Here is a 20,053-nt window from a genome sequence, read left to right as displayed (position 1 = left end):
TAACAGTATAGACGTCAGATTTTCCCCCGTTCTTTTCCTCCTTCGCGGTATGGGTTCGAGCCTGCGTCCATACTACCACTTTTCTTTTTTTTTTTGCTGAACAGACACATCTAAACACCCGAGAAACGCCGGGCTGAAAGGCTGGTATATATATATATATATATATATATATATATATATATATATATATATATATATATATATATATATATATATATATATATTACACAAATTCGTTTCGGTCGATGTAATTTCCAGTCCCCTTCACGTGTATCTTGTCCACCTCCGGAAGGTTTCTATTTTAAAGTCGACTACTTTTAAATAGACACCTCTATTTCCTTAAATTGTTGAGTTTGCCACTATCTGTTAATTGGGGTTTAGGTGTGTATTGCCATCAATCACGAAGAAATGACCCCTGGGCAGCGTTTGTGAATGAGACGGTCAATTTATTTAGAGAGACATTTGGTAACGAAATAATTTTATGAATTAGATTTATAAATCGGCAACATCGTTCGTGCAAATTAATCCTATTAGATTATACTCCTTTGGGAATATCTAAAATTGTTTGTCTACGCTGATCAGCAAGACACGATAGACTACCTGGAACACATTATTGGTCGCGTAATTGATTAAATAAAAATTAATTTAATGTATGGAATTTGTAAAAAACGGACCAGTATATTACCACATATACGCGCGGACTGCCGAGCTAAATGCTCGACATTCTATTCTTGGGAATAATGTATGTATGTGTGTGCATATATATAAGATAAACGAAGGTTATTAAAAAGAAAACGTAAGTCTTTGAATTTTGAAGGTTATAAAAAAGAAAACTCGAGTCTTTGAGTTTTCAACAAAATTTTGCACTATATATACTTATATATATATATATATATATATATATATATATATATATATATATATATATGTTATGTTATGTTATGTTTAAATGTGTGTTACACCCGTTTATTCTAGTATATCTATATGAAATATTCCTACTATAGGTTCATTAATCTGACATATCGATATAAACGATTCTAATTGTACCCCCTCCAAAAAAAATAGTGTATTAGTGATTACTATATATTTTAATTTCATTGGAGCCGTAAAGTACCAAATATAATATGACTAGCTGGTAACTTGGCATTTCCCGGTCGAACAGTACGTTGGAGCGTTATAATTTATGCTATTACGTATATATTATTAATAATATCAATGCTCTATTGAATATTATATATTACGCGGAATAATTTTCCCGATGGACTTATTCACAAAACATAAAAAAATAACTATCATAATGTTGCTCATATAATTCTGTTTGTATTTGTTTGCAACATCGTGTCAACTGCTAGTTGGGTTTGACGATGAATGTCCTAGAATAGGTGCTTCTGATTAATGTTTAGTTTTTAAATATGCAAACGAAGAAATGAGTTGCAACAATTTAAAATGACACCTGTTCGTTTATTATGAATTAAACTCGTTAATAAGAAAAAAATTGTGAATTATACTCAGGGTCTTAAACCGGGGAAAATTGAATATGTAGTCGAATAATCTACCACAGAGATATATCACCGGATGACAATAGTTCTGCATTTTTAGGAAGAAATTATTTGCTGAGAATTGAATATCCGTTGCTTTGCTTAGCATTTTCTCCCTTGGCCGGTGCAGCGTAAAATATTCGCCTGTAAAAATTCTTTTTTTTTTCATGTATAAGAGAAGAAACACTACATTAAGATTGGATTCTTTTCCATTTTCATATATATATATATATATATATATATATATATATATATATATATATATATATATATAAGATTGGATTCTTTTCCATTTTGACATGTGTGTGTGTATCTGTACTTTCCTTTAAAGATACCACGTTAATAGAAATAGGTAGATTGTTTCTGAACATTAGTAAATGATTGGGTGTCTCCTCCGATTAACATGGCATCTTTAAAGAAAAAAATATAGCTCTAGTGTTGCATTATTGAACTATCTAAATAAGTACTTTGTTATGTATTCATATCTAAAATCATTGTCCCAAGTAGTTAAATTCCATATAAACATGTGTGTATGTGTGTGTTGAACGCAACAGGAAAACAGCTATTATTAAATCACTAAGAGCGAGAGAAACAAAAATAATTTTAAAAACATTAATACCTGGATAGTATTAATAAAAGTGAAAAAAATGTTAACATTTATATTTTATATTTTTACCGGGATTCAGAAGACGAATGAAGAAGTTGTCAAACGGAAGTTCTTCATAATAATCTATATATATAAAAGGCAAAATGTGTGTGCTCATTTTATGTATGTCTCGTAAAGGCTTTTTTCGCCGGCATTTTCGACGGGATTACTATGTCTTAGACCTTTTTATATACCGTCTAAATAATAATATCTACGATTTGCGAATGCGCGTTGCGTCTAGATCTATTTACATCGACTTTTATAAGATTCACGCTATTTCGCTCTGTCGCCATTTTGTTTGACTTTTTAGTATTAATACAGTGAAACTAAATTCAAACGGTTCGTAGGCTTCGCGCCGAAATGTCCAGAAAACAATCAGCTTTTGATGAATGTGGAGTTTCTCCTTAGATCGGACAATTGCTATTCGATTTTGACAATCCGCTTTAAGTAGGAGCTGATTCCCTCCCCACCATCATCTTGGGGAAGCGAAAGCTCAAATACTGCCACGTTATCGTAACGCTCCCGTGATGACCTCATTTAGCGTCTACCTGACAATAAAACCTATTTCACTCGCTTTATAAGCTTTAACTTAACACGATTATCTATTCCTCTCAATCTTGGCTGAGACTGTTAAGTGGTTGTTTCCAACTCCGCGTCTAGGCTTCCGGTTTCAATCCCGCCTCCTTACCAAAACTATTTTTTTTCTTTTTACACCTTTAAACATCCGGGCAATGTTTTGTGTTCTTTTAATTTAAACAGGTTATTACTTCGCTTTTCTTTAGTTTACCACCCCCATATATACACAGCATTGTTATCTTAAGATTGCAGGTTCGATCCGATGCAATGTTTTCCGGTTTTTTTTTTGTTTATTTTTGGTCTTGGTTTTTCCCATTTTTTAAACATCGTCTTTTTCATAATATTTAAACAGGGTTATTACTTCACCCCTCCCTCTAGTTATCCATATTTTCGAGTGCTTCCTTTTTTTCTATTTTTTTGTTACTGCTGTAATTTTGTTTTTCATGATACCGCTCCTAAATATATATTGATTTTTATTTATATTGTTCTTCTTTCTTTTTCACTAATTTATTTAAGCTCTTTTCGATTGTCTAGCCTTAATTTAAACGTCCGTAACTCACGGTTTTGCGATGGACGCTTTTTTCCTGCTCTTTTCTTTCCTCGCTGTGTGGCATCGAACCTGATACCTACTAACACATCTTTATATTGCTCAACACACACCTCCACACGCCCGAGAAAAGCCGGGCAACCATGTTAGTGTTATAAAAAAATAACTTTGTCTCTTTGTGTTTCTGTGTGTAAGTTCATACCCTATATACTCGAAAACGATAGAGTCGATTTTTATGAAATTTCAAACGAAGTAAATTAGGTGCTTCCAGTATTCTTAAATATGTGTTTTGTCGAAATATCCTCGATATCGACTGTATATAATTGAAATAATCTGATAAAAATAGGAACAGGCGATTTTGACCTTAAATAGATTAACATCACGAGTGCATTTGAGAAATGTTATTATCACACAACCCGAAAATCCCGGCATATTAAATCAAAAGTAGGTTCTTTGGAATGACAGGGCCGTGTTCGAAATTAATGTTTCTTTTTAAAGCCAAATAATACAATGATACTCGATTTTTTTTCATTTTCAACGTAAAGTCAAGCTATCATCAGTGCGGAAACAGTGAAGCCAGACATGTAAAATCAATCATATGCTCATTGATGTGACAGGAACGCGTTGGAAATGAATATTACTGTTTAACGCACAATTTCCCCATGGTATTTGACTTTTTCATTTTACACTTAAATTCAAGCTATTATCACCACGTAAGCAGTAAGGCCAGACATATAAAATAAAGAGTAAGTTCTTTGATATGACAGAGCGCGTTCGTAATGAATATTTCTCCTTACAGCACAGTAGAAGCATTATACATGACTTTTGCATTTTTAACTTTAATTCAAGCTATTATATATGAAATATAATTTTAGAAAATCAACAGTACGTTCTTTATAATGCAATGTAGACTATAACACTGATCAACACAATATTTTTGGCAGGCAAAGTAAGATTGGTTTCTGGGGTTTTCAAGGGCGCTGTATCCGAATCTGACATTAGTTTTTTCAAATTGGCTCTAGTTTTTGAGATATCACAGGGGGGTCGTTTGTCTGAAATCACCCATTCGCGACCATAGCTAAACGTACAAAAAACGGCTAAATAGTACATAAATGTCAGATATTGATTTTTATGATAATCTTAAACCACAAAGACAGTGTAAAATCTCAATCTAGCAAGTTAAGTTAGATATAACATCATTTCATTTATCCTATAACTGAACACTTTTCATAGATTTCGAGGATATACAAAAAAATGCAAAAAATTTGCTGAATTTAAATTCCCCAAGTGAAAAAAAAACATTTACATAATCAGTTATATATCATAAATCATTGCAAAGCATTATACACTAGATTCTTAGTTACAATGAACACACAAAACAATATTTTATTCACAAAACTAAAATTGACGTTTATACGATTTTCGCTTGTGAGCAATTTTTGGGGCAGTCTCTCAAAAGGTTCCAGCAGTAGTCTGCCATCATGTGCTCATCCCATTTGCCTTGATACCTCTCTTCCATTGGCTGTGCCGACTTCGAGACTTTCTCGTTCTGGCCAATTCTTCCTTCTCCAGTGCTGGATACTTGCTATGCTATCCCACAAACAAAGAAAGCAGGGATATTTGTGTACCCACTTTGCTGACCAAGCAGGAAATTCACCATTTTCAAGTCCACACAAATCAGCCATTTATGAGTGTTGTAATTCAGCTTTTCAAGAACAAATTTGATAGCATCATACTCTTCTTTCATCTTGGTAGAATGGTCAATTGGTATAGGAGCAAACTTATTGCCATTGTGCAAAAGTACAATTTTTAGACTTGCTTTCGAGTTATCTATGAAGAGACGCCAGTCTGCTGGGTCATATGATGAGATCCCCATGTAGTTAAGAAGTGCTGAAACGTCATTACAAAAGACCAGGTCGTCTTCTTTAGAAAAGCCACGAATCAAACTGCTTTCCCTTGTCCTATAGTATGTTACTTTTGTGCCAGAATCAAGAATGTTTTTCTCTTGGAGTCGTGATGCAAGAACTTCAGACTGCTCCTTCGACAAACAAAGGTCTCGCACTGGGTCATTAAGTTCAGATTGATTGAAAAGCTGAGGGCCATTTGGGGGTTCTTCATAGTCACTACAGCTATCATCACTTGATATTGAAAGATCAGCTGGAATCTCTTCGGTTTCATCGATTTCAGGCAAACTGGTGAAAACAGGCACAGGTAGATCCCCAGAGTGCGCAACAGGACGGATAGCAGAATCCAGGCTCGGATACTGCCAATTTGCTTTCTTGTGCTTGTTACACCCCGTCATGTCATTGAGACAGAAGTAGCAGTCATCAAAATGATTGTTGGGCTCTCTCCACACCATTGGTACAGCAAACTTCAACTTCAGCTTACCGTTGGTCCAACCGCGGAGACTTTCTACACAGGTTTTGCACACCATATGTGGGGCCCAAGACTTGTCTTAGTCACCAAGTATCATATCGAAGTATGCTTTGTACGCCCTCTTGACAAAGTCTGTAATATTCCTCTTTTGTTGTGCCATCATATACTGTCCACAGATGTAACAAAAGACATCCGGTTCATATCTGCAACATATTCTAGAAGAACTCATTTTCTCTCTGGAACTCATTTTCAACTGTGGAATTAAAAAGAAAATTCTTAATTACTGTTTAATTTATACTGCAACAATATTTATGGAGCATGTTATTAAGTAATTACAGTATATACTTATATAAAAATTCTCCCTATATAAATAATTATATAAAAATTCTCCCTGAAATACTTCAATATATACATAATCATTATAATGATTAAATAATATCAGAAAATTATTATCTACTGCTTCTATATTGAAGTATTTCAGGGAGAATTTTAGCAGTTTAGGCTTATTTGGGGTTATCAGTATCTTTTAAACTAGAGCTAATCTGGCAAACGCAATTGTATATTCGTAATAAGCGACCTTCAAACCCCAGAAAACACTCCTAGATGGTCTGCCAAAGAAAAAAAATAAAAATTTGTTGACCAGTGTAATGTCACCCCCTTCAGCCGGACGGTTGAGACGATCGTCGACCTCAGAACTCTTCCAATCCAATTACGGCAGCCTGAAAACGACCGGACTCTGGCGGTTTGCAGCTCACTATTTTCGTCCTTCCAGTGACCACTGCCGGTGATAATTCTTAGCCGTTTTAATGTTGCTGGTATTGGTAGTGACAGAATTATCAGTTGGTCGTCTAAATTTATACTCCGGACCTGACGCTGTGTACCCGCTTACCGGCGAACATCGTCGATAAGAGAGCCGTGGATTTTAGTGTGGTGAAAAAGGAAATAAAAACGATTCCACACACGATTAAACAATTAATTTGGGTTTATTCACAATAATAATGGTCTAATAATATTTCAGAGTTTGAAGGAAGTTGGCTGTAGCTATTTTAAAACGGTACCTTGTGACTCGAGTTCAGATAATTTTTTCGGCCATTGGAGATACGTGTTTTAAGTCAAAAGCCCTCTCTGCCCGACTTTAACACCATCTGAATTCGCCAAAATCGAATTCTCTCTTCTCCTTCTCTTCTCCCCCTCCTCTCTTCTCCTTCTGTTCTTTTCTCTGTGTTCGAGGAATATATACATATCCATCAATGCCCTTTAAACATCACGATGTAGTATTTGTTTACAACAAGAAAACTTGCCTGTCATCAGCTTTTAAATCTTGTTTTCTAAAATAAACAACCGCCTGTCATTTCATCTCGAATTCTGTGTTTCAAAATAAACAGCCAGCTCACTCCAAACTCTTACCGTTACAACAATAAGTATCTCTTGACATACTTTTTCCTTTGTCTGTTCAAACCAAAGAGTCATTTGATCGTCCTATTTTTTCGTTCTATTGGCTCTTTCTCTATAACGGCATATCAACCCCATAACTTGGTTACATACCTCCCCCACTTAAAAGAAACAATATTGGACTCAATATTTTTCTAACCCACTTCTTCTTTATGGGCCTTAATACCATGGCTCTTTGTGGTTTTACAATTTATAATAGTTCATCAATTGGATTCGTTCTTAAAAAAACAAAACTGTATCATTCATGCACATGCAAAAAGTTCTCTTTTAGAGTTTAGCGTTTTTCAAATCTGCTTTCAGTTCATACGATTGTCCATAGAACCTCATTAATTTATATATATATATATATATATATATATATATATATATACACACACATTTCAATGCATGCAACTACTTAGTCAATAGTCCATTTTTCCTCGAATTTCATTCCATGGCTCTTTCTTGGTTATCTGGCTTCTTCACATATGTATCTCCAACGTTGATAGGGTATTAGATGCGGGGTTCACTGGTAGTCTTGATTCTGTACCAGATTGATCAGGTCTGGTGTTTTTATCAGAAACTACGGTAGCGTCCCTCACTTCATACTCATCCCTATTCATTTCAAACAACGAATGGGCTTTTCCTTTTAAGCGCTCTAATTGAGGGTCACTCTCGTCCTTATCTATTTTATTAGCATCCTTTCCAGCCCTTAGGAGGCTATTGATGTAGCTAACTCTCCTTTTCCCATACACTAGAAAAGCTATTAACATTATCACGACCAAGATGATTATTGTAGGATTTAACCATTTACTTACTTTTTCCCATCGCCATTTTTCTGGTTCATTACCATCCTTCACTGCTCGTAACTCATCTCATAACTCGCTCATATCGATCTTTCCGTCCAGTTTCAAAAGAGGTGGAATTTCGCGTGCTTCTATCTTCGGAAATTCCTTAGTGATAGGTGTCCATACCTTTGACCAATTTACACGCGGTATTCTAGTTAATGACAGAAAGTCATTTCTGAGTTCAAACTTCTCTTTAAATCTGTAGGACGGCAAGATCTCTAGAGTTGGGCCAAACGCTGCGCAACTCATAGGTAGATCTATAATGGTCATAGGTGGATGAATAAATATTTCCCCTTGTTGCCGTCCCTTACAGACTTTCGACAACTTCCGTTCACTAGTTGAGGCAACTGCCCAAACACCATCAGATAGAAGTATAGCTTGGGGGGTTAGTATATCAATCGACACCTCTGCTCCACAATATTTATCGATCCCTCCTCATTACCTTGGAATAATTGAACTACGCATAACTTGTGTCCGTTAGTTGCATAGATGGGACTTTCTACTGCACAAACTCTTAGTGCCTTCATGCTACACGCTCGTTCTTCGCTAGGTGACAACACTATGAATTTGGTTCGGGCTGGGTTAAAAGCTATTCCTTCGGTTTCAACTTTGTACCTTGCTACTGCTGTCCTCTCAGTGACATTAGTAGGAAACGGTATCGGTAAATTAATTACGTTAAATACTTCGAAGTCGCTATTTCTATCCAATAAAGGTAACTCAACCATTACGTAAATCTTATCATTTTGTAACATCGTAGCACAACTCAAGGTTTTATAATATTCCCATAGACTCTTCTTTGGATCTACTGGTAAGCGTAAAGTATGTGGCAAGTCTGCCTGAAGCATCCCAAGTATTGTTTTTAAGTCTTTGGGGGGTATGATGCTCGGTGACATGTGCGCTAATGAAAGTAAATCTAATTGTGTCCTAACATGTTCCATTGCCACTGTCAATAACTGAATTGATGAGTCGAGTTGGTTTGTCATCGTCATCAGTTCCAGTATTTGCTTAGTTACAGCCTCTACCATACTTATTCTTCTAGCCATAAAAGTCAAACTTTCGTTTAGGCTGGCGACTGTATGGGATAGCCAGTTTATTCTTTGTCTATGTTCTGTCAGTTCGTATCTAGTAACGTTCACTATTGATAAGCTTTCCTCTATGACGTGCTTTATCTTCTGTTGTTTTTCCTCTAAACTGCTTATATGCCTTTCTAATACTTCTGTGTCACTCTCCGATACAGTCCCGAATAATACGTGTAGTGCTTTACCTACGAAAGGAAGTATATATCTCTTTCTAACTCGTTTTTGTGTCCCATCTGCTGCTAGCAATCCAATATCCCTAAAATATCCTCCAATGTATCGGAGTCTTTGTTTCATCTTATCTAACCGTCCTCCTAGTGATACAAATAACGCTGTATTAGAATTTATCCCAAGTTTTGATTGATTTTTTTGCATATGCAGCTTTAAGTGCGCTGCTAAGTTAACTTCGTCTTCTAGTTCTATTTGAACCTTCCGATACGCTCTCAGATCAATGACGAACCTCAGGATCCACTTAGAATGAGTAATCGTTACCTCGCTGGTCTTCTTAAATACCGTACTGTGTGTGTGGCGTAACGCTACTGTCAATCCAACCATCACCGCCATCATCATTATTAGACGCCGCATCCTACACATACACATAGTAACGTTCCTTTATTATTTGTTCCATTTTATTTTTAGTCACTCAATTCCAGTTCCATAAATAACTTAACGAAAGAATCAGTTTCCTCCTCTTCGTCTTCCTTATCCTCTTCATCGCTATTTGTAACTTTCCCCGTTTTAGAGATAACATTGATAGGTCGTCTTACACTGCTTCGCAAAAGTCTAGGTCCCCTATCATCGCGTATTACCTCTGGGGGCTGTGTCGACGGAATCGCATTGCTCTCTTATTCTTCAGCCCTATTCTCATTACCAGCCTCTCTATCTCTCAGTACCGATAGTGGAATATCATCTTCAGATTCCCAACCTTCCGAATCTGAAGGCGTAGTTGTTATCTCTGGTAGCGAGTCGGTATTCTCTACCTCAAATTCTAACTCTAACTCCTGTTCATCCGCTACTTCATCAGCCCACCTATCTGTATCTTCCCAATCTCCTTCCGGATCTATCAGGGTGGCTTTCCTTACAGGTCTATCTGTCTGTATATTAGGCATTTTCCACTCCCTAATATTGGCTTCACAGATGTCTGACGCGTGAACCCTCTTCGTTCTATTCGTCAGTTGATCCCATATTTTATATGTCACTGGTCCCGTTTGTTTTACTATCCTATAGTACGGTTTCCATCTAGGATCTAATTTTCCTTTTCTAACCTGTGCTCTGTAGTATACTGGGTCGCCAACGTTATATGTTTTCTTGACCCTTCCATCATTGACTCTTTTGTTACGTTTTTTCTGTGCTGCCCTAATCCCTTACACTCGTCACACCGTACGAACTCTTTCGCCTTGCAACTTTGAATTAAGTGTTCTTCACTGCCGAACTTAAAACACTTAGGCCTCAGCATGCAGACCCTCTATCGATGTCCCGGGCGGCCACAGTTGAAACAGTTCACCCCGTCTCTGCACTGGTAACTATAGTGCCCCTCTTTTCCGCAATTTTAGCATTTTAATTTTAAAGCCCCATCTATGCTTTTCCGGATATTCTTATCTCTCCTAGGGGGCACCCGCCTTTTCGCTATTGGAGCAACCCTAACTAGTTTAAAGATTTCCTTGTTGGAATCTTCTTAGGGGACGTGAGTTTTAATTTGGGTCCGGGTGGATTCTTTCTATCCCTATTCCTACATTCATGTGCCCTGTGCCCTTATTTCTGGCAAACAAAGCACACTAGACCCCTCTTAAAGTTGGGATGGGGTATGTGTCTCCCCCCTCCCCTTAAGTCTCAGTGTTCTGGATTCGAGGCTTCTTCTTCCCCACTCTGGTGAAGCTCAGGGCACTTTGCTCGGATGTGTCCTCGTCGACCGCATCCGTAGCAGACCTTCAACCAGGCTGTCTGGTTCTCCTCTAATTTTCCTAATCTCAGGAGAAGGGCTTCAGCTCTTCGAGCCTGTGCAAAGGCCTCCTCCAACGTGTTAGGCTGTGCCCTTGCCACGTCCTCACGCAACAGGGAATTGCTCAAAGCGTCCGTGAAGAACTCTGCCAGCTGGGCCTGGGTAGACGGATGATTTCTCCGATCTTGATCTGGGTAAGCTACCTTAGTGAGAACGCTCATGCGTCCCCTCTAGGTGAGCGATGGATTCGCCACGCCTCTGCCTCACACCTACCAGCGCTCGAGCTGCCTCCGTTCGGCTCGAGTGACTGCCGAAGTGCCGCTGGATGTCATTTTCAAACATCTTCCAGTTGGTTTGGGATTTGTATTTATCCAAATACTCTCCAATCCATTCTGAAGCAGCATCCTCGGTATAGTCGTATGCCAGTGAAATCATATCGGCATCCGACAGGTTATAGATGCGCCCTTTCTTCTCTATTGCTTTGAGCCAGGGTCCCAACTCCACAGCCAAACCTGTGAACAGTGGGACTCTGGATCCCGTTACGTTAAGTTTTGGGGTTAGTCGTCCCCCTTCTTCAATCCTACGTCCTAACTCCTCTACAGACCTACCGCTTTCCTTGGTCATGGTAGTAGTCCTAGCGGATTACCTATTAAATAACAATACATAAAACAAAAAAAAATATAAGCGCTCTTTGAAAAAGCCCACAAGAAGTCCAAAAACGAATACCGACAAGCAAAAGAAAGTGATAAGAACGAAAATAAGGTGGTTTCCTACCTGATCGCTGAGATGTTGTTGGTTCTGCGCTGCTTTTGTTGACTCGCTTGTTGGGAGGTCCCACCTGTTGTAAACAGTAAACCTCCTGTTTTTTTGTTTGGTTTTGAATCCGTCTGCCTGGTTAGCTAACACACCTTCTTCCTGATTTCGATAATCCTTGGTCAACGGCCACCAAATCTCACCCCCTTCAGCCGGTCGGTTGAGACGATCGTCGACCTCAGAACTCTTCCAATCCAATTACGGCAGCCTGAAAACGACCGGACTGGCGGTTTGCAGCTCACTATTTTCGTCCTTCCAATGACCACTGCCGGTGATAATTCTTAGCCGTTTTAATGTTGCTGGTATTGGTAGTGACAGAATTATCAGTTTGTCGTCTAAATTTATACTCCGGACCTGACGCTGTGTACCCGCTTACCGGCGAACATCGCCGATAAGAGAGCCGTGGATTTTAGTGTGGTGAAAAAGGAAATAAAAACGATTCCACACACGAATAAACAATTAATCTGGGTTTATTTACAATAATAATGGTCTAATAATATTTCAGAGTTTGAAGGAAGTTGGTTGTAGCTATTTTAAAACGGTACCTTGTGATTCGAGTTCAGATAATTTTTTCGGCCATTGGAGATACGTGTTTTAAGTCAAAAGCCCTCTCTGCCCGACTTTAACACCATCTGAATTCGCCAAAATCGAATTCTCTCTTCTCCTTCTCTTCTCCCCCTCCTCTCTTCTCCTTCTGTTCTTTTCTCTGTGTTCGAGGAATATATACATATCCATCAATGCCCTTTAAACATCACGGTGTAGTATTTGTTTACAACAAGAAAACTTGCCTGTCATCAGCTTTCAAACCTTGTTTTCTAAAATAAACAACCGCCTGTCATTTCATCTCGAATTCTGTGTTTCAAAATAAACAACCAGCTCACTCCAAACTCTGACCGTTACAACAATAAGTATCTCTTGACATACTTTTTCCTTTGTCTGTTCAAACCAAATAGTCATTTGATCGTCCTATTTTTCGCTCTTTTGGCTCTTTCTCTATAACGGCATATCAACCCCATAACTTGGTTACAGTAATGCATCGTGGACTACGGCGATGCATGTGTAACCTTCCTTCTAGTGCACCGCGTTGGGGTTCCAGCTAAAGCATACAACAGATCGTTTTTGATTGAACAATTAGACAATTTCACCGGGTTTGACGACAATAAAAAAAAATAAGTGAATATAAAAATGTAGTTTATGTTCATTAAATCCCAGGTAAGATGGGGTATCTCTGCTAGTTGGTTTATAAAGACAAAAACAAAAAAGAAATTAAAGACTAAAACTAAACATTAGTAAAGCGTTTAAAAATCATGTCATATATGTCATCAGTGCCTGTAAAATCTTTTTCATTAGATGCATATTCATGTAATCTTAGCTATCCCTAAATTATCGCAGTGTGCATTCTATCTCAAGAGAAAAAGTTCTTTTAACTCACATAAAATAAATATCGGTGCTCTTTTTTTCCTGCACGTCGTGTCCAATCAACATGATGCCAGCCTCCTCATTATATCCTAGTTGCGCAAATTGGTATAGGATACGTGCCTAACCGACAACTCTTTCCTCTTTGCATGTGTCGCCGTGAATTATGTCGTGACGGGAAATAATTTGTGAATAACATTCATGCGTCGTTTCGTGTATTTTATTTCTTTTAATCTTTCTACTCAAGAAAGTGTGATGCAAGGTTTCGCTTTTATGGAGCGTTTGTGCGCATACGATAATAAATGAAAGCTGGCGTCATGTAATAGGCGGTATTAATGAGTCTGTGTCACGTGTGTTTTTTTATATATATGTTCCGTCCGAATAAGTTTCGTTTTACTTTTATCTTTATATGTTTTCTTCTTTCACACTGATTTGTAATCATTTACAAAACCCTGTATGGTTTTTATTTTGCATTCGTTTTAGTGTTATTGGGTCTGAGATTCGATTACATAGTTATGTTTTTGTATTCATAGTATTGCACCTTTCCTAATTAGTGGTATTTTCACTTCGGTAAATTGTCTTTACTTTTTTTTATTCTTATTTATTTCGCTATTTTGGCGTTGTTTTTGTTTGTTTTGTTATTGTTGTCACGTGTGTTCTTCCTTTTTTATTGGTTTTTCTGATTCAAAATTGATCTAATCAGGAAAAAAATCGGGTACTTACGCGAGGGACCATGTGAAGATTGGCAATATCCTAAGTAAAAGTGAGTCTTTTTAATCGAACTGGATTCGAACTTGGAACATCAAGATCTTCAGTGCGTATCGATAACAACTAACCTCCGTGTCGTAAACGATCCTCCCTCTACTTTGCTATAACAAGACATTTCTTAATAACAGAACAAATTAACGCAGCATTTCGTACTTGAAATAACCTTTGACGTAATTGTGGTTAGTCGTTCTCTTTGCTTATATGTGATCTTTCCAGCATATCCTTACGCATCATAAGCTGCATACAAAGGAAACAGCATAAGTTTTTTTTTAAATATGGCATACGTTAAAGTAAAATGAAATGAGAAATCTCCAGAAAAACGAGAAAGTTAAACAAACGAGGCGTATATTATGGAATAAAAGAAAACAAAGACAAATATAAAAAAAAACAGAATAGCATTTTCCAATAGTGAAATTAGAAAGAAAGTAAGACACGAAAGAATACATTAAATAAAGAAAATAATATCAGAAACACATGCCAATACCATCATTCTTATAATAAAGTCTGTTATACTGAAGACTAAAAAATAAACAAAAGAAAATGACAGTCACGCTTAAAACAGTATCAGCACTTTTGCCTGATCACGTACTAAATAACCAAGACACGCGCATGTCAACGTTTTTAGTCGCGTGGAAACGACTCTATAAGTCACTCCGTTGGTCGGTCGGTCTGTTGGTCGGTTTGTCTGTCAGTCAGTCGGTCGGTCTGTCGGTCTGTTCGTAACACTTTCGTGCTTGGCCTTTTTGGTTTAGATCATAGGTCTGTTGTTAATATATGCTGTTCTTAGCTTTTTAAGCTTTTCTTGGCCTTTTGGCCAAGAAAAAATGTAGTATCTGGTCGTACTACATGCTGTACTTATGTTTGTAACTTTGTGATATAAACAAGGGGATTACATTTCTGTATTAATTTAATGTAAAATGATCACCCACTTTACAACCAGTTAGTCTCAAAGCCATTCAAGTCATTCTCCAGATCATCCTAGTTGTTTTTATAAGGATCCCAGTTATTTTTTAAGCATTCACGTCATTCTTATGTGGCACTATTTCCTTGTGCCACTGTTTCTAACACACTCTGCAGCATGGACGGGTGGTAAATTGTCCATGAGCGTAGAGATACAAAGAAACCCCTTCCCATAATCCCCTTGCTATCTTTCTGTCTTTTTTTCCTGCACGACCACCATGATGTGAGGACGCATAGACTGTCTCTCCGTAAATGAGGGGGGCCACCCCCTCCCTCAACACTAGTTAGGGTAGGTTAGTTAGCTTTGAAAAGCCTATTGTAAAAATTAATTGTAAATTGTTTTTTTTGTAATATATATTGTATCTCTAATGTAAAATAAAATAGTTAGTTATACCTTTGTATATTACAATTGTGTCGCGTGTCATTTTTCTTGTGTCTGCCATGAATGCCTTCATAAATGTCTTAAGTCAAAAGGCGGCCCTGAGGACAAAGAAATGAAGATTCCTACCAGAATGCCACCAGGGTGAAGAGATCATCTTGAGAAAGGAAAGGAGCCACACCCAAAACCAACATCTCAGGTATGATTTTCTTCTTACTACACAGACCCTAATGACTGGCCCATCTTCATGTCTTCATGAGACCGCTTTAAGACATTTACTATAACACGTCTGTCGGTCACACCCCAGTGACCGGCTGATAGTGGTATAAATGGTTGCCTTAAGACGCAGGATTGACCCTGGTTAATTACCAGACGGATCTCGTCGCATCTGTGTCGCAGTATAAATGATGCACTATGACCAGAACATATTGTTTCCCAGCATGGAAATAATTTCGACCCTTAAACCCACGGCACAACCAAAAATAACGACCACTAGACGAATCGAATAAAAAAAAATGGTCCACGGTCTTAAAAAAACGGAAAAAAAAACTATTATTTCTGGCAAAATTTAAAAAAAAAATGGCAGACCAGTACACACGCGCACAAAAAAAAAAAAAAAAAAAAACGCACTCAAAAAAGAAAATTCAGAACCTGAACAAAAAATTGTCTTGCACCTACAAAAAAAAAAACAGTTTACAAAGGATCGATTTAAAAAAAAAGAGTATTGAAAGTAACCCTTCGAAAAAAAAGTAAGAAATGTGTCCCACACACACAAAAAAAAAAAAACAGAGACGAGAAAAAAGTGTCTCTAGAATATGCAATGTCTCTTTCTCTCTCACGCTTTCTCTCTTTCTGTCTCTCTCCGGATATATATCGATATGTGTGTATATCTATGCATCTTGTTATTACATGAAAAAAAAAAAGAAAAAAATCCTTCAAACACGAAGCTCGAAAAATAAATTAAAAAAAAAAAAGGAAAGAAAATAAAGGATACCTAACATTTTTTATCTGATCTTTATTTCAGGTTTATAAAAATATAGGACTTTTTAAAAACATTCTTTTGACTTTGCAAGTGTTAGATTCAGATTTGAAAAAAATAGAACTTTTACATTACATTTTATTCCATGAACAGTTGATGTGTTTATTTTTCAGGTTAGGTAACAGTAAAGCTGAAACATAAGGGGACATTTTTTTTTTTAATTGATAATGTTTCTTTTATTGATGTTTTGTCTGTTTAAAAAGAAAAAAAATGTTACTGGTAAAAAAAAAAAAAAATGGGGGTTAGATAATATGAAAGTTTTGTGTTAGAATGTATTTTACAAAATTGTTCAAAATAAGATTGTTTTTCTATTTAGTTATTTTTTTTGAACTCGTAGAAGTGTTTAATGTCTACCTGTCACTCATTTTTTAAAACAATGGCCGCACATGGGAAAGATAAGCTAAGATGACCTCGTCATGGTGTTTGTGAGGTTGTTAAGGGATGGGTGGTGGAACAATGCGACCTGCCTCTGTTTCTCTTCCTCTCTTTCACCACCTCTCGTGTTGTCTACCATTCTTTCACCCTCTGCAAGCTTTTTTGGGGACGAGAGAGTGACTTTTAAAATCGAAGAGTTTTTTTGTTATTACGTAATGATATCATGAGGGTGGTGGGGTGTGTAATGGCATCGCTCTGTCTCTATCCCCTTCTTTTTCCCCTCATTCTCTTTCTCTACTCTTGCGTTTTAATGATTGTATAGCTAAACCCCCATGGCTGATTGCAGGAGGGCATATAATAACGAATTAACTTGGAGTTTTTTTTAATTTTTCTACCAAGTTTAAAGAACAAAATTATTTATGCTTCGTTAAATTACATTAAATGATGTCTTCAATTGTTTTTTTATTGAAAATAAAAACTGAGACGATTATTCAAACAGCACTTAAAGTACGTTTTTGAAGTCTTCGAGTGTTTGGAAAAGCCAACTGTTACATGATTACGTTCATTTTTTAAGAGTTCTCTGAAATGTTCATAGTTTTTCTTAAAGAAAAAATTACGCTATTACATTTCGAATATTCTCTGAATTTTTAATAATTTCTAAGGAAATATTGTTTGACTAACGAAAGAGATTTTCCTGAACTCTAGATGATTTTAAGGAAGAATTATTCGAGCAAATTCTTTAATTGAAGGTTTATTTGAAATTGGACCGTATGATAGGGGTCCCTGAAATATTGACTGAGGAGTATATACGTAAAATTGAATTAATTATTAAGAAAAAAAAAAAGATTTCCTCAGTCTAGAAAGATCTCTCTTTAATTGAAACTTTAATTTTTTCGAGCTGTTAACTATACAGAACTGGTCGTTAACTAATGTGACTCCCAGGTGTGGCGGGAGTTTATTAGTTCGAAATAATCCTTGTGAGTGAGTTTAGGAAAAGAATTGCTTTTAAATGATAAAATAATTACTTTGGAAAATAAAGTTAATTAACGTGAAATGTTTCTGAATTCGAAATGACCTTGATAATGACCTATAAGAAGAAATGATTTTTAAGAATCAATTAAATAACTTTAAATGTACACTGAATTTTAAAAATAATAATTACGAAATGAAAAAATTTGGGATGTTTCTGAATCTCATTGTGAAGGGTGAATTGATTCAAAATGAATTTTCTATGATCTTTTCGGAAGATTAATTTTAATAATGAACCAAATGTTTGGAATAATTTTTGAATTGTATTACGAAAAATGGGTCTATTCGAAGTTTATGACCTTTTGAGAAGATTGGTTTTTATAATAATAAATGAATTACTTTGGAAAGAAGTTAACTAACATAAATTGATTTTACCGATGAACCAAAATACTTGAAATAATTTTTAAATTTTGGAATTAAATTTTAATGATCTTTTGTAAATCAAGTTTTGAAAAAAAATACACATACTTTTTAAATGTACCCTGAAATTTGGGAAAAAGTTAATTATGAATGTAATAACTGAAATGCGTTTGCATTGTGTAAACAAATTCTAATTGTGACCGAGGTGCTCTGAAATGATTTTTTAAAAGTGTTTTCTTTTTAAAAAAAAAAAAAATTGTTAACACCCTATTTCATTGATTTAATGTATACCAGGTTTCTGAATTGTTTATTTTTGGAATTTTTTTCCCCCTAATTGAGTATTCTAACTCATGAAGGCTGAGTGCCCTTCTTAATTAATTCTTTATATAATTAATAAATATTCCGTGGTGGATAGTTTTTATTGGTCGCTCGGCGGCAGACTCCTTGCTCTAACAGAATTAATTGGATTAGAACCTCTGAAGACCAAGGTTTTACTAAATCCATATAGGTCGGCGTGATGAGGTCACGTAACCCCGACTTATCTAAAATACATTATACTGGTTGCTGAAGAGAGCGTAAGTCCAGTAACTGAAGTAATAACTTGGAATACATATAGGTCGGCGTGATGAGGTCACGTAACTCCGACTTGGTTAAAATACATTATACTGGTTGCTGAAGGGAGCGTAAATCCAGTTACGAAAATAATGTTATGCAGACTAAATTAAAAAACGTATAGGTCGGCGTGATAAACTCACGTAGAATCCGGCTTAGTGAAATACGTATAGGTCGGCGTGATAAACTCACGTACAATCCGGCTTAGTGAAATACGTATAGGTCGGCGTGATAAACTCACGTAGAATCCGGCTTAGTGAAATACGTATAGGTCGGCGTGATAAACTCACGTACAATCCGGCTTAGTGAAATACGTATAGGTCGGCGTGATGAACTCACGTAAAATCCGGCTTTGTTAAAAAATATTATACTGGTTGCTTAAGAAAGTGTAAATCCAGTAACTGAAATCATGAGGTCATTGCCTCGATGGAGGGCGAGGATGATTACCCTCTCTGGTATTTGAAGCAGTATACCAGTCTACCAGGAGCCTGGTGGAAAAAATAACTTGCTTCACTGAGTTCCTGATGGAACGTAGAGCATGGGGACATTGATTGCTGACGGCCGGTTGACGCACCATTCACGGAAAATTAGGGACTTCTGAAATTTATGAATGCTCATAAATTTCGGATAGCATAGGGAGGGATGTGGCACTATTTCCTTGTGCCACTGTTTCTAACACACTCTGCAGCATGGACGGGTGGTAAATTGTCCATGAGCGTAGAGATACAAAGAAACCCCTTCCCATAATCCCCTTGCTATCTTTCTGTCTTTTTTTCCTGCACGACCACCATGATGTGAGGACGCATAGACTGTCTCTCCGTAAATGAGGGGGGCCACCCCCTCCCTCAACACTAGTTAGGGTAGGTTAGTTAGCTTTGAAAAGCCTATTGTAAAAATTAATTGTAAATTGTTTTTTTTGTAATATATATTGTATCTCTAATGTAAAATAAAATAGTTAGTTATACCTTTGTATATTACAATTGTGTCGCGTGTCATTTTTCTTGTGTCTGCCATGAATGCCTTCATAAATGTCTTAAGTCAAAAGGCGGCCCTGAGGACAAAGAAATGAAGATTCCTACCAGAATGCCACCAGGGTGAAGAGATCATCTTGAGAAAGGAAAGGAGCCACACCCAAAACCAACATCTCAGGTATGATTTTCTTCTTACTACACAGACCCTAATGACTGGCCCATCTTCATGTCTTCATGAGACCGCTTTAAGACATTTACTATAACACGTCTGTCGGTCACACCCCAGTGACCGGCTGATAGTGGTATACTTAAGGTCATTCAATTCATCCTTATGTTCATTAAAGCCATTCTAAG

General features: G+C 36.7%; 1 long non-coding RNA gene across 1 annotated transcript; it reads left to right on the top strand.

Moving 5' to 3' along the window:
• Positions 1–15,006: 15,006 nt before the first annotated feature.
• LOC145248240 (uncharacterized) lies at positions 15,007–19,635 on the top strand. The gene is made up of 2 exons (XR_013863341.1): positions 15,007–18,638; positions 18,747–19,635. It is a non-coding gene; the product is annotated as an uncharacterized LOC145248240 (long non-coding RNA).
• The last annotated feature ends 418 nt before the right edge of the window (positions 19,636–20,053 follow it).

The sequence above is a fragment of the Euprymna scolopes genome, chromosome 26 (genome assembly GCF_053919585.1).
Source record: "Euprymna scolopes isolate OS-2025 chromosome 26, ASM5391958v1, whole genome shotgun sequence".
Classification (NCBI taxonomy): domain Eukaryota; kingdom Metazoa; phylum Mollusca; class Cephalopoda; order Sepiida; family Sepiolidae; genus Euprymna; species Euprymna scolopes.
The sequence above is the reverse complement of the archived record's forward strand: the minus strand, read 5'-3'. Positions and strand labels throughout refer to the sequence as shown.